The following is a 15,973-nucleotide window of genomic DNA, read 5'->3' as shown; positions in this document are numbered from 1 at the left end:
GTTGGATGGACTGGGGAGATTCAGGTTCAAGACTCAAAACCATACATTTAAAGCACATAGGTAAAGGGACCCCTGACCATTAGGTCTAGTCATGGCTGACTGTAGGGTTGTGGTGCACATCTCGCTTTATTGGCCGAGGGAGCTTCTGGGTCATGTGGCCAGCATGACTAAGCCACTTCTGGCGAACCAGAGCAGCGCACGGAAACACCATTTACCTTCCCACCGGAGCGGTACCTATTTATCTACTTGCACTTTGACATGCTTTTGAACTGCTAGGTTGGCAGGAGCAGGGATTGAGCAACGGGAGCTCACCCCATTGCAGGGATTCAAACCACCAACCTTCTGATTAACAAGTCCTAGGCTCTGTGGTTTATTCCCCCAAATAATCCCGCAGCTGTAGTTTGTTAGGGATTCAGATAGTCCAATGTTATCTACCCCAGGTATCAGGAACCTTAGGCCTATGAGTCAAGCTTAGCCCTCCAGGCCTCTCTGTCTGGACTGCCATGTTCGACACCTCAGGTTTCCCATTGCTGGAGTAGATAGTACTAAAGCAGTTTCACATATTCACATATCCTGGAGGTAGAGTGAGGGAGAACAGACTTATAGTATGATCTACCACTACTGTTACTTTCTCATCTTCACTCCCTTCCCCAGGGAAACTTGGGTTGGGTCAGGATGACAAACACACTTCCTAGAACATCCATGAGTTTGGTTATTGTGGTCCTTCCCTCCCCTCCAAAAAATTAGCTACTGCCCACCACCATATCAACAGTGCGGTAGGAATTGGTCCTGTGATCCAGCAAGATCAAGAGTGGGAGGGCAGGTATCTGAATCGCATTGAATTCAGAAAGGTAGCAAAGGTTAATTCACACCCAATTAGTGAGTTGCAAATGGCTAGGAACCAAGTACCAATTATCCTGGTAGCAGATGTGTTCATGCTTCAGCTCATAGGTGGTGGTAGACTTACAGCCTCAGGGGTGTGACCAAGTGCCTTTTTTATTCAAGGATGAGCAAAGTGTACGACCTGTTCTGGCCATGTTGGGTGTTTGAATAAGAGTGAAGGGGAACTGACCCAGAACAAAGAGTGTGTAAGGTCTCTGTATTTAGGCAGTAGAGAGCAGATTTGGGGGCAGGTTTTGTGAAGGGCACCTGCTTTACATGCAAAAAATCTGAGGCTCAATCCCTGGAATCTCAGGGGAGGGGGCTAGGAAGGATCCCTGCCTCAGACCCTAGAGAGCCATTGCTAGTCTAAAACTGGGCAATATGGTCTAGCAGTCTGACTTTGTATAAGGCAACTTCCTAGGTGTCTGTGTTCAACCAGCCAGAATTGGGTACTTCAGGACCTGGGAGAGCTCCCCTGGATGAACTGAAGTTGTTCTGACACATTCCAAAGACTAACCCTTATATTTGCAAGCTGGCCTGCTAACTGCCAGAATTATACCATATATATGTAAGGCAAATGTCATTTTTACCAGGTAGGACTCACGTTACTTCTGCGCTGCTGTGGTGCAGATATTACCAGTGAGGAGAGGGAAACGATCTCATCCTTTTGCCCTCACACAAGAAATTCTGGCTCCATCTTTTATTGTGTGTTAAGGCCCCAAAAGCTGAGTGCTTGTGTCTGTGAGTACAGTGTGAGAGTGTACAGTGATATATCAGTTCACAGGGATTATCTGTGTTTTTGTCTTCCTGTGTGTAACCATGGCATTATGCCCATGTACCGTACTCTGTGAGTAATGACGCTGTGCCTTATTGTCTCCCGCGCAGAGGCTGTGCGACATTCTGCTGCCGAGATAAGGAACTTCCAATTTGGCACGAGCTGCAAACGGCGATGAAGATGGAGGGCCACTGCGTGCATCTCTGGCTTTTAATTCCCCCTGCCCTACTTCCTCCTCCTTAGTCCTGCTCTCCCCTCCCTCAAAGCCCATCCGTGCTGTGTGCAGTGCCCTCAAAGAACAAGTAGGAGGAGGCTGTGTGTGTGTGTCTGTGTTTGTGTATGAAAGAAGGGCAGCCCCTCTCCCTGAGAAGAGACCCTCTCAACAACTCCAGGCCACCCTGCCGCAGCTTATAGGTTCTCGGTGCCAGGAAGCCATTTTGATGGAGTCAAATGCCGTTTTGTAAGATGGCCGCATTGACGTGAGGTAGGTTGCACAGCTGCTGAATCGTTACCGTAATGCCGAAGCCCGCCCTCTCCTCCCTTTTGATCTCGCTAATTAATTAACACACAACGGCAGAACAATAGGCCAAGCTGGCACATCCCCATTTCTGTCTGTGCCACCTCCTTCCTCAGGCAGAAAAATCCTTGCCCTCCTGCACGAATAATTGAACTAATGGACTTTTCCCGCTTACCCTTCCTCATTTTTTTTTGGGGGGGGGGTATGTGTTTATGCCTGTCTGCTGCCCATCCTGTTATCCAAATGAGGGTAGAGGACAGGGAGGGAGGAAAGAAATTGGTGCATAGGATGGAGTGGGGAAGAAAGGAATGCTTTTATTTCTTTTCATGCAAAAAAATAAAAAATACTTAGTGATTTTTAAATGGAGGGGGGTCAGTGGGAGTGACACACCCCCCCCTCCCCCGGTATAAAACCCATCTGGGAAATGACAGGATGAGCTAGCTTTGCTTTTGGTACTGTACTAGCAAACTGTAATGTCTGTTATTCCAATATGTATACGCATAAACACACATGCTCAGTCTCTGTATATTCAAATATGTTACCATATTCAAATATATCTGTAAGTAATTTGACATCATACAAAGGATAGAAATCCACCTGTTCCTTTGTTTTGGCTTTTTATGACTGCCAGGCCTGTTAATGCTTTATTTTATTTTACTTATCCATTTATCTATCATCTCCATCCCACCTTTCTTCATATTAAAGACTCAGTGCAACAGGATAGAATACCCCACCCCACCATACAATATTATCAAGTCAAACAATGCAGAATCAAGCCAATCCTATAGGACGTTACTGCAGTAGACCGCTTCCAGTTGTGTGTGTATGTGGTTTTGTTTGTGTATGAATGAATGAATGTGATCAGGGGTTGTATTCAAATTAGGAGAGTGTTCTGTCAGATTTGTCCTTGGTGCGACAGAATGTTCTCTCTTTCTCTCCCCCCCCCCACAGTGTTCCCTAAATATCTTCTGGGTTTCCCCCCAATGCTCCAGTGGAGGATGGCATGGGGTACACATAGGGAAAGAGGGGGAAGATCCCCTTGTGCTAGTATAAGAATTTAGTACGATGCCATCCACATTTTCTATATATGTATACATAAGTGTTAAAAGGCGTAATATACATTTGTTTCTCCTAAAGAGGATCAATTTGGACATTTCCCTGATGCCAAGGGGTAATCTGTTTATTCTTAATTCTACTTTCCATGTAGCAACTCTGCAAAAAATACAACACAGGAACTCCACGCCCATTTCAGAAGTAGTCCCCAAATAGCACTAACTGGAATACATGCCAGTAGTCTAAGGAGGGGCACTGCCACGTTCACAACCCGAGGTTTACGTATCCAGAGGGATACGTAAGCAGAGGTACGACTGTGTGTGTGTGTGTGTGTGTGTGTGTGTGTGGAGAGAGAGAGAGAGAGAGAGAGAGAGAGAGAGAGAGAGAAATGTGAGTGTGCACGTATTAGGCATAGCTAGTTTCTCCATTCTCTTAAAAGAGAATTTCTCATTTGACCATAGCACTTGGCAGGTGCAATCTGAAACAATGCTCTGGCAATTTTGTAATTTCTGCTGCAAAGCCAAAATAAAATGTAAACAGTGCATGAGTTAAAAACAATGTAAACAGTGCATGAGTTAAAAATAGTTAAATGCCGCCTTGTGCAAATATACATTTTGGAGGCAGACTTGCAGTTTAGGGGGGGCAGGGGTGGGGCTGAAGGGGCATTGTGCCACCCCCCTGAGTTTCAGAGCATATGCAAATAATCTTTTGGAGAGCTTGCTTTTCTGATTAGCTCTCTGGCCTGTTGCAGATGTAAACTTGCCAGCTTTGTAAACCTTGGTTTATGAAGCCAGGAATGAGCATTTAGAACAATTCACTGAATGAATATTGTTTTAAACAATTAAATAGGCCCTTGTCCTAGATGTTTACACCACAGTCATGTATCCTTTTGGATTTTAACTTCAGCTTGTGGGCACCAGGGAGGACTCTGTGGGCGCATCTGCACTCTCAAGCACCCCTGTTTTATGGCATTGGGCCCGTGGGAGCATCTCTGCGCTAGCTTTTTGGCTGAGAGAGGTGGCATCTGTCCACCCCCCACAGTTCCTTCTGGGACCAAAGCCGAGAGCGCTCCCTTCCTCCCACTGCCTCAAAGCTGCTGTAAGGGCTTTTCTGATCTCATGCTGTCAGCTGATGGTGACAACACACATGAACAATTTTGGGTCACAGTACTATAGAAATAGGGACACGGGTGACGCTGTGGGTTAAACCACAGAGCCTAGGACTCACCGATCAGAAGGTCAGCAGTTCGAATCCCCATGACGGGGTGAGCTCCCGTTGCTTGGTCCCTGCTCCCGCTGACCTAGCAGTTTGAAAGCACGTCAAAGTGCAAGTAGATAAATAGGTATCACTCTGGCGGGAAGGTAAACGGTGTTTTTGTGTGCTGCTCTGGTTTGCCAGAAGGGGCTTAATCATGCTGGCCACATGACCTGGAAGCTGTACACCGGCTCCCTCGGCCAATAAAGCAAGATGAGCACCGCAACCCCAGAGTCGGTCACGACTGGACCTAATGGTCAGCGGTCCCTTTACCTTTACATTACTATAGAAATGCGCCTAACATTGAGTCAGATCATTGGTCCATCGTGTATTTCCTACACTGTCCAGCAATTATTCTCTTGGGTTTAAATGGGATATCTGTAGCCTTATCTGGAGATGTTGAGGACTGAGCCTGGCAACTTCAGTGTGGGAAAGCAGATTCTCTGCTTCTGAGCTATGGCCCTTTCCTAATTTGCAGGGTGAGGTGCATCAGGTTCTAAATGAAGATATTTTTGTACTGCATGGGGAAGTTTGCCCAGATGTTTGTGGGGACCCCCTCTGGCACACCCTCTCTTCCAGTTTGAGTGCCCTACATGTCCACAACACATGCACACACTTCATATTAATGGGAAAATGATGATATCCTTAACCTTAGAGCTAGTGGGATGGGAGAACTTGTGGCATTCCAAATGTTGTTGAGCTCCAACTCGTATCGGCCCTGCCGAATATGGCCAGCGATAAGGAAGGATGGGAATTGTGGTTCAGCAATAACTAGGGGGCCACAGGTTCCCCATCCCTGTTTTAGGTAAAGGTAAAGGGACCCCTGACCATTAGGTCCAGTCGTGACTGACTCTAGGGTTGTGGCGCTCATCTCGCTTTATTGGCTGAGGGAGCCGGCGTACAGCTTCTGGGTCATGTGGCCAGCATGATTAAGCCACTTCTGGCGAACCAGAGCAGCGCACGGAAACGCCATTTACCTTCCTGCCAGAGCGGTACCTATTTCTCTACTTGCACTGGTGTGCTTTCGAACTGCTAGGTTGGCAGGAGCAGGGACCGAGCAACAGAAGCTCACCCCGTCGTGGGGATTTGAACCGCTGACCTTCTGATCGGCAATTCCTAGGCTCTGTGGTTTAACCCACAGTGCCACCCGCGTCCCCTATCCCTGTTTTAGATGTCTTTAAAAGAAGTGGGTGAAACTCAGCAAGTTAAAGTATCACCTACACAGGGCCAAATCGACTTTCTGTGCAAGAAATAGGATGCAGACCATGACAGATTTTTTTTAGAAAGTTTTTTTTTTAAAAAAGAAAAAAATCATTTTCCCATCAGTGCATCATACGGTTACATCCTGATCTGGCAAAAGAAACAGGCTTCCATGTGCAGATCAATATTTTAGATTCTCTTTCTCCCACACTTGCAGTTGGTGTAGACAGTGCCGTTTGATGTAGTGTTTGAAGACATTTCTGTATTCAGACCCACCTCTCCCCTTGTCAAGCTATTGAGAAAGCTCTTAATTTCATTGTGAGATTCTGGTTCCTGAGTGACCTGATAAGGCCTGCATATCTGGGAGACATTGTGGCAATTTAGCTCTATATTAATAGCAATGGTTCCCTAGTACCTTCTGGGTTTTGGACGCTGTAGAGGAATTTCACATTTGCACCACAGGAAGTTACTGGTGCGCTCACATCTATTTCCTGTCAAGCTGCTTGCCTCTTGTCATCTTCATTTAAAAGCCTGCTCTTCTTGGTTGTGTATAGTTGACCATGTAATAATTAAGAACATAAGTTAGATCCTGCTGGGTCAGTCCAATGGCCCATCTAGTCTTGTATACTTTTCTCTCAGTGGCCAGTCAGAGGCCTGCAGGAAACCCTCAAGCAGGGTCTGAACACCACAGTATTCTCCTCCCCTATGGTTTCCAAATGTAGAGATAAAGGTAAAGGGACCCCTGACCATTAGGTCCATTCATGGCCGACCCTGGGGTTACGGCGCTCATCTTGCTTTATTGGCCGAAGGAGCCAGCGTACATGTGGCCAGCATGACTAAGCCGCTTCTGGCGAACCAGAGCAGCGCACAGAAACACTATTTACCATCCCGCCGGAGTGGTACCTATTTATCTACTTGCACTTTGACGTGCTTTCGAACTGCGTAGAGGTACAGCATAACTATTTGTCATTGATAGCCTTCTCCTCTTGAACTGGTCTCATCCTCTTTTGAAGCTCCTGTAGGAACAAGTTCCATAGTTTAACTATGCACTGCACGAAGAGGTGCTTTCTTTTACCTTTCCAGAATCTTCCAACATTCAGTTTCATTGGATGTGCACATGTTCTAGTCTCATGAGAGAGGGAGAAATCTTTTCTCTATCCACTTCTTCCACACCATGTATAATCTTATAAATATCTATCATGTCCTATCTTACTTGCCTTTTCTCTATACAGTGATACCTCAGGTTAAATACTTAATTCGTTCCGGAGGTCCGTACTTAACCTGAAACTGTTCTTAACCCGAAGCACCATTTTAGCTAATGGGGCCTCCTGCTGCTGCTGTGCTGCCGGAGCCCAATTTCTGTTCTTATCCTGAAGCAAAGTTCTTAATCTGAAGCACTATTTCTGGGTTAGCGGAGTCTGTAACCTGAAGCGTATGTAACCCAAGGTATCACTGTACTAAAACGCTCCAAATGTTGTAACTTTTCCTCAGAGGGGAGTCATTTGATGATTTCGGTTACCCTTTTCTGAACATTTCCCAACTCCTGTTACCCCTTTTGAGTTGAGGGTTGTGGAAAAAAGGGCTGCCTCTATGGGGACACGGGTGGCGCTGTGGGTAAAACCTCAGCGCCTAGGACTTGCCGATCGCATGGTCGGCGGTTCGAATCCCCACGGCGGGGTGAGCTCCCGTCGTTCGGTCCCAGCTCCTTCCCACCTAGCAGTTCGAAAGCACCCTTAAGTGCAAGTAGATAAATAGGTACCGCTTCATAGCGGGAAGGTAAACAGCATTTCCGTGTGCTGCTCTGGTGCTGGTTTGCCGGAGCAGCTTCGTCACGCTGGCCACGTGACCCGGAAGTGTCTGCGGACAGCGCTGGCTCCCGGCCTCTAGAGTGAGATGGGCGCACAACCCTAGAGTCTGTCAAGACTGGCCCGTACGGGCAGGGGTACCTTTACCTTTACCTATGGTTTTGAGCCTCTGTTTAGGACCTGACCATCACACCTAAACAGAGAATCTGGCCACCTCTGATGAAATCCCTTTTGGACACTGACTGATTCCCGAACTGAAGTCATGAAATAGCATCTTTGTTTTGGGACATCGATTGCTAGTCCTACACAGTGCAGGCCTATCAAAGTTGATTTACATGACTAACTCAGGTTCACTTCAGTAGGCCTACTCTTGAGCAGAACTTGGTTGGATGCAACCCATGATGTCTCAGGAAAGAAGCTGGGATTCCCCCCTCCCTGCATGCACTTCTTTCATATGACAAACAAATAAACAAAACTAACAATAAACATGAATGCCTTTGCTAAAGCTAGTACAGGTGCACCTTGGTTCTCAAACACAATCTGTTCCGGAAGTCCATTTGACTTCTGAAATGTTCAAAAACCAAGACACGGCTTCTGATTGGCTGCAGGAGCTTCCTGCACTCAAGCGGAAGCCACATCGGACGTTCAGCTTCCGAAAAACGTCAGGAAACCAGAACACTTACTTTTGGGTTTGCGGCATTTGGGAGCCGATTTGTTCGTCAGCTAAGCCGTTCAAGAAACAAGGTTCCACTGTATCCCCAAACCTTACCTAGGGTTTAAATGCATTTAAACACGTGCCACATATAGTCTTAACTAGAGTTGGCAGTATTGGGGAGCTGGTAATTGGTAATGGAAGCTTTCAGGATTTAATTTTACTCTTACGTGACTCTTTACAAAGTCATCTGTATTTGTGATGATGGGCTCCATAAATCTCAACTGTCTGTCTCCCTTCCCTTCTTCGTCTGTCTGTCTTACCATGTTCTATCCATCTCTGCCCTTCCATCTGTTTCTTGAGATGTGTCCTGGACTGAAAAAGCATGTTAACAGTGTTCATGGGGGGTAGCGGGTGGGTGGGAATTTGTCTGGCTGGTATCATAAATGTGCCAATGGGGGAGGCACTGGGTCAGAAGCCAGAAGTGGCCAGATGGTGTTCCAGCTTTCCCAAATCCTTGTCTTGGGGCTCCTCCCCTCTTGAAAATGGTCAGACTCCTCGCTGCTATGAGTCTTCCTGATCCTACCTAATCTCACTTGGATTGGATAGAAATATGCCCTTCCAAGCAGAAACCGATGCAGCCTCCCTTGTGTCCATGATCTGAATATGAAGGCTCAGATCTCTAAGCCATGGAAGGGATTGTGGATGCAAATTCAGTCCTTGCATCCTAGCGCTGTAAAATTGGAAATGCAATTTTACTGGAGAGCCAGTATACATGTAATGAAGAGAGACGGGGAAAATGTAGGTTCATAGCTGGGTGGGGATTCGGTTCCAACTGGGAAGCCTAATTTATTTATTTATGCATATTTAAATAATTTATATTACTGCCCTTTGCACAGGCCACAGGATGGTTTGTAATAATAACCTACCTCACAGGGCTAATGTAAGAACAAGATGGGGGACGACGACACCCCTGTATACTGCTCTGAGCTTCTAGTGTGCTGGGGGATACAGAGATACAGACAGGGAAAGTGCTATTGATGATGGCTACTAACCTTGATAAGGGACACGGGTGGTGCTGTGGGTTAAACCACAGAGCCTAGGACTTGCCGATCAGAAGGTTGGCGGTTCGAATCCCCATGACGGAGTGAGCTCCCGTTGCTCAGTCCCCGCTCCTGCCAACTTAGCAGTTCGAAAGCACATCAAAGTGCAAGTAGATAAATAGGTCCTGCTCCGGCAGGAAGGTAAATGGCATTTCTGCGTGCTGCTCTGGTTCACCAGAAGCGGCTTAGTCATGTTGGTCACATGACCCAGAAGCTGTACACCGGCTCCCTCGGCCAATAAAGCGAGATGAGCACCGCAACCCCAGAGTCGGTCACGACTGGACCTAATGGTCAGGGGTCCCTTTACCTTTTACTAACCTTGATAGCTTGATTGGCCTCCACAATTGGTAGTAGCAATGCTTCTGAATGCCAGTTGCTGGAAACCACAGGACAGGAGAGCGTTCTTGTGCTCTAATTCCTCTTACTGTTTTCCCACACACATTTGGTCAGTAACAATGAGAACAGCATGCTGACCCTAGATGGGCCATTGATCTGACCCAGCGGGGCTCTTCTTATGACCTCATGAAAACTGCACAGGTGTAAGATTCATTGTAACCCTGCCCTGGGATTGAAATAGAAGGCAGGAGAATGTTTTGTGAATTTTGCAAAAGCGAAAGTTGCAATTCCAGAAAGAGGACTCTGTTAGTCTGCTGCAGCAGAAAGTGAAAGAATGGAAGCATAAGGCCTGTATCTAATTAAGTCCTATTCAGAGTAGATGCATTGAAATTAATGAACCTAAGTGAGTAATGTCTAAGTTCAGTAGGTCTACTCTATGTAGGACTAGTGTTTGGTACAACCCTAATATGTTTATTATGCCATAAGCTTTCATGGACTGGAGTCAACTTCAGATGCATGAAATGTTATTCTGAGTTCACACACACACACACACACACACACACACAGTGGACGAAAGGAAGTAAGCCTTGAGACTAGAGGGAAATGAAATGAAAATGCCATACTTTTTGCACGTGTATATTGAGTTTTTCCTTGTAAAACCTGTCCAAAGGACCTGAATATCTAGGCAAGTTTGTGGCAAAATTCAAATCCACCAATGCAAATCGAGAACTTGATTTCCTGATGGTTTCGCATTGTGTGATTTGCACTAGCCAATTTCTATCTCCCCTTTCCACATATGTTGGTTTTAGTTCTACAGGGTAGTGGAACTGCTGTCCTGTCCTGTCCTGCTTTGAAGGCTGTGAATCCTAGCTAATGCTTACTTGGGAGTATCTCCCACTGAACTCAACGTGACTTAACTTCTGAGTAGATGTTTACAGGACTGCATAGTAAGAGTACGATTTGGGCGTGAACTCTCTGAAGGGCCTTGGGCAAGCCACAAACTGCAAAACATTTCATGCCTATGACCTCAGTCACCTCTGCAACAATCCTGTGAGGTACGCCAGTATTATCCCCACATACACTTGTGTGCTTGCGTGTGCTGAGTGATTAGGGACTTTCTAAGGCCACCAAATGAGTCTTATGACCAAGCTGACCTTTTGAATTGGTGTGGCTTGTACTTTTACTTGCTATATGCTATTTTAGACTCCTTGGATTAAAAGAATCAGGAATTCCTTCTGCCCAACAGCTCATAGGGGCTGGGTGTGTGTGCTGAGTATGTTTAAAAAAACATTTTTAAAAAACCAGCATTTCGTACTGTAGTACATGAAGTAAAGAGCATCCATTGATGAATGTGTCTAAATATACATGTCTAAATATATCACCACTAGTGGACATTGTGCTTTACACAGTGACATATTAAGATCAGGCAGGCACCTTCATGGTACTCTTTTCAGCATTTTCAGCAAAAAAATAAATAAAAATGTTTAGACGAGCCTACCCAAATATTTAGAATGTTGACGTGTGTTTTAATGTGTTTTCAGTGTATTGTTGATTTTAATTTTTTGAACGTTTTAAATTGCTGTAAATTATTTTATTGATAATTTTATTGTTTTGTAAACCACTTTGATGGGTTGTTTTCTTAAAGCAAGTGTATACCGTATTTTTCTGTGTATAAGACGCCCCCACGTATAACACGACCCCCCCCTTTTTTAGCCCCAAATTAAGAAATAAATTTATTTATATATTTAATCGCAACATTCCATGTATAAGATGTTAAACTTTAAAAAATTGGGGGGGGGGATATAATCGTATACACTGAAAAATACATTAAATAAATAGGCACCTTCCATGGAGCTCGCACTCTAAAACAGCCTTCACCAACCAGATATGTTGGACTACAATTCCTATAAGCTGTCCAACATATCTGGAAGGTACCAAGGTGGACTGGGAAGTCTTAGGGCAACAAATGATGGATGGCAGTAAGTGTCCTTTTTATATATATAGATACAATTTCAGCTTCGTTTCAGTTTGGATGAAGACTGTTAAACACAGGGCTGTGATGTGAGAAGGGGGCAACTCTTTAAAATAAGGATGTCTGGCTACCCTAGGCCAGGACTTACCGTGGCTTTGTCTGCCTGGCTAAGAAGGTGAAAGTGAACCAAATTGGACAATGTTCTGCTCTCGCTCAGAGGTGGGGGCACGACTTTGGCTCCCTGCCAACTACAGCTTTTGCAGCCTTTTGTTATCTGATGTTTCCAGCGCATGCCTGGCAATCCATTATTTAGGATTTAGGTTACAGGGTTTTTTTTTTTTTTTTTTGGTGTGTGCACGTTTCTTTGTTCCGTTTTTAAAGGAGGAAGGTTTTCGCTGTGGAATTATGTGGATTTTCTAAGGGTGCTCCGGTGCACGGCCAGGGACACACGCTGTGGCTCTCCATGCACGTGACGAGGGTAAAATGAGAGGTCCGAGCATGAAAGATTAGGCATGCATCTAAGGACCTGCGTGGGAAAGGTGCCAAGAAGCAAATGATCAAAGAGGAACATGTGCATCCTGCACTAGAATTTGCTGGATGGCCAGATCTGTTGCAATTTATTCCCTTTCTTTCTTTCCCTCCCTCCCTCTGCATTTGTGTAGGTCCTTGATTGCATGGCCAGCTAAGGGAAGGCTTGCAGTCTGACCTGGTGTAATAAAGAAGCTGGCATAGACAAAGGAAAAACCAGGGGAGGGGGTTACTACAGCTCAGGGCTGTAGTAGTTGAGTGAACCCATAACGATGGAGCAAGTTGGTATTTGTCTAAATCAGAGGTAGGGGACTTGTCTTCTGCAAATGTTGACCATTAACTACATTTAGTGTTGTTGTTGTTGTTGTTGTTGTTGTTGTTAAAAGACAGGTAAAACAAAGTACAGTATCACAATACAAATATTTTAAATGCCCTAAATTAAACTTTACACTTATGGTTGAGAGGCAACCTTTTGTTGAATTTCGAATGGTCAGGCTTGATAATTTAACTGTTTTGCTATAATGTAAATTCTTTGATCAATTAATTGGAATTAATTTAGAGTTAGAGAAGAATGGAAACACACACACGGATTTATATTTTTATCATATTTGCTTTTTGTAATTTTCTGTGTATGACTTGGTACATGAGGTGATAAAGTACTATATATTTTATAATTATAATTATATGTATATATATATAATTTGGGTGTGTTATTTTTTTAAAAGATAATAGGGAATTTTGGTAGTGTGCAATTTTAATCAAGTGGTGAATTCATTCAAAACCGGTGATGATGAACTGATCCTCTTTTTAAAATAAAATAAAATAGGGAGCAGCCTTGTGGGCCAAATGGGGAGGCCTGACAGGCCTAATTAAGCCCAGTAAATGGAGGTTTCCAACCACTGGCTACTTTGTCCTCATCATGAGAAGGGCCATAGTTCAGGGGCCATAGCTCAATTGCAGATTTAATATCCTGGGCTCAATCCCTGGTGTTTCCAGGTAGGAATGAGAACCCCAGCCTGGACCTCTAGATTGCCAAACTATATCCTGACCTAGATGAACCAATGGTCAGACTCAATTTAAGGCAACTTTCTATGTTCCTATGAACGAAAGAATTGCCTTGGTGAGCCAGATGAAGCCCTATCTAGTGTAGCATCCAGTTATTAACAGGGGTTAACCAGGTGCTTCTAAGTGCTTTGCAACCAGACCATGAAGGTGATAGTCTTTCCTGGTAGCTGGTAATCTGAGGTATACAGTTAAGTAATTAATTCGTTCCGGAGGTCCGTACTTAACCTGAAACTGTTCTTAACCTGAAGCACCACTTTAGCTAATGGGGCCTCCTGCTGCTGCTGCGCCACTGGAGCACGATTTCTGTTCTCATCCTGAAGCAAAGTTCTCAACCTGAAGCACTATTTCTGGGTTAGCGGAGTCTGTAAGCTGAAGCGTATGTAACCTGAAGTGTATGTAACCTGAGGTACCACTGTACTGCCTCTTAATATGGAGGATTAACTATCATAGCCAGTACAATTGCTAGACCTCTGCCCTCCATAAATTCGCTTAACCCCCCTTAAAAAAAAGCCACCCTGAAATAGTGGCAGTGAGTCCCATAGGTTTATTGTATCTATTGATTTGTATATCCTGCCATTCTAGTTTCCATGCACCACTCAGAGCAGCATTTTGCCATGACTCCAGAGTCCAGCAGCGGTCAGGACTCAGAGCCAGAGGCTGCAGATTTTCTAGCTCAGGAACCATGCCAGATGTAGGGCCTGTGGCTGATGCTGAGGAACATGAGTTGCCAGAACAAGCTCTTGTATCTGTAGGGCCAGAACCTGGACCCTCACAGACACTTTCCTCTGAACCTGAGGAAGCAAGTCCCTCATCCCCCAGGACCTCACCAGTCCAGTGGTGCAGGTGGGAGACTGGGAAACAGAGGAGGAGCGCTTATCTTCAAGCCAGAATCTAGAGATAGTCACAAGGGAGCGGAGCCTGAGAGAGATGGTCCAAGTGGAGGAGCTTTAAAAGGCTCAATCTGCTCTGGCCTTTGTGGAGAAAGTTGTTCAGTTGGAGCTATCCATAGTCCTGCAACTTTGGACCAGCCCTGTCTTCTTTTCTGTGGGACCTGGCAGCAAATCAGATCAGAGCATATTTATGCATTAAATCTGGGGTCAGCAAACTTTTTCAGCAGGGGGTTGGTTCACTGTCCCTCAGACCTTGTGGGGGGCCAGACTATACTTTGGAAAAAAATAATGAACAAATTCCTATGCCCCACAAATAACCCAGAGATGCATTTTAAATAAAAGCACACATTCTACTCATGTAAAAACACCAGGCAGGCCTCACAAATAACCCAGAGATGCATTTTAAATAAAAGGACACATTCTACTCATGTACAAACACACTGATTCCCTAACCATCCGCAGGTTGGATTTAGAAGGCAATTGAGTTTGCCTACCCATGCATTAAATGCACAACTGCTGCCTTTTGTCTGTCCTGAACCTTAATGCAAGACTTTCTTGACCCCAAGAAAGAAGGATCTCTCTCTTTCTCTCCATTCATTCTATGGTGTTTGTAACTTGAAAGCCTTTAGACTGAGGGTGAGCAGGAGAGTTAATCATGACCCTAGATTAGGAGATTTGGCCAAAGGTGGTCATCCTAAATACACTTTCAGGGGAGTAAAAGGCATCTTGCTCACATGCATCTCTGTGCTTCTGGGTAAACCTGTTTGGGCGTTTGTGTTTTGTTTCCATTTATGAACAACTTCCTCCGAAACATATTGAAGTGATTTAACAATAAAAACACAAACAATTTGTGCACTCGCCCACACCAATTTCATATATAAAAACAACTTAAAGACCATTAAAGACACAGACTAGGATAAAAAAAAATAAAAATCTTCACTTAAAAAGCTTGGAAAAGGAAAGTCTTCAAAAGACAGCAGAGGAGGTGCCCCATCTCATATGTAATGGGAGGAAGTTCCAAAGGTGGGTGCCGCCACACTAAAAGCCTGATTCCTACATCATGCAGAATGGACCTCCTGATGAGATATGATAGCTGTAGGAGGTCCTCTCTTTCAAAGCACAGCAATTGGCTGGGTATATTGGTTGTGAGATGATCGTTTAGGTACCCTGTTCCCATCGTTGTGCCTGGACACTGAAGGCCTTCTGGTGGTTCCTTCGCTGCGAGAAGCCAAGTTACAGGGAACCAGGCAGAGGGCCTTCTCGGTAGTGGCACCCACCCTGTGGAACGCCCTCCTACCAGATGTCAAAGAGAAAAACAACTACCAGACTTTTAGAAGACACCTGAAGGCAGCCCTGTTTAGGGAAGCTTTTAATGTTTAATAGGTTATTGTATTTTAATATTCTGTTGGAAGCCACCCAGAGTGGCTGGGGAAACCCAGGCAGATGGGTGGGGTATAAATAATAAATTATTATTATTATTATTATTATGAGCTAAATAGGGCTTAATAAAGCAGTGCCAGCACTTTGGAGGTAGCTCAGTAGCTAATTTGCAGCCAGTGTCAAGTTATCGTAAGGCAGGAGTGGGATAGGGAATCTTTTTCAGCTGGAGGACATCATCCTGTTTTGAGCAACTGTCCTGGGGCCACATGCCAGTGCTTGGTGCGGCTAAAGGCAAAAGTGGGAGGAGCAATGAATCAAAGCATTACTGTTGTACAATAGGCCACTTTTAATACACTCCCACATCACCCTCTCTATCCTTCCAGGCAAGCAAAGTGTGTGATCAGTGTTCAGGGACACATTCCAGCCAGGCAAAAACACTCAGCTAGGCTGCAAACAAGATGGCAGTGAGGGGTGTGGCTTGGGCAGAGGGGGTGTGGCTTGGGAGGGTTCTAAGGGCCAAATAGAGAGGCCTGGAAGGCCACATCCAACCTCTGAGCCTGA

The 15,973-nt window shown here is 45.1% G+C and overlaps 1 long non-coding RNA gene across 2 annotated transcripts in view; it reads left to right on the top strand.

Annotated features, from left to right (window-relative positions):
• Positions 1-15,973, top strand: part of LOC307203523 — a 101,253-nt gene that overhangs the window by 47,168 nt on the left and 38,112 nt on the right. For both annotated transcript variants that reach the window (XR_013833222.1, XR_013833223.1), the window contains exon 4: positions 1,768-2,141. This is a non-coding gene — a long non-coding RNA (uncharacterized lncRNA). The remainder of the gene's footprint in view (positions 1-1,767; positions 2,142-15,973) is intronic.

This window comes from Podarcis cretensis, assembly GCF_951804945.1.
Source record: "Podarcis cretensis genome assembly, chromosome: 14".
Taxonomy (NCBI): Eukaryota; Metazoa; Chordata; class Lepidosauria; order Squamata; family Lacertidae; genus Podarcis; species Podarcis cretensis.
This window is presented reverse-complemented; position numbering and strand designations above follow the sequence as displayed.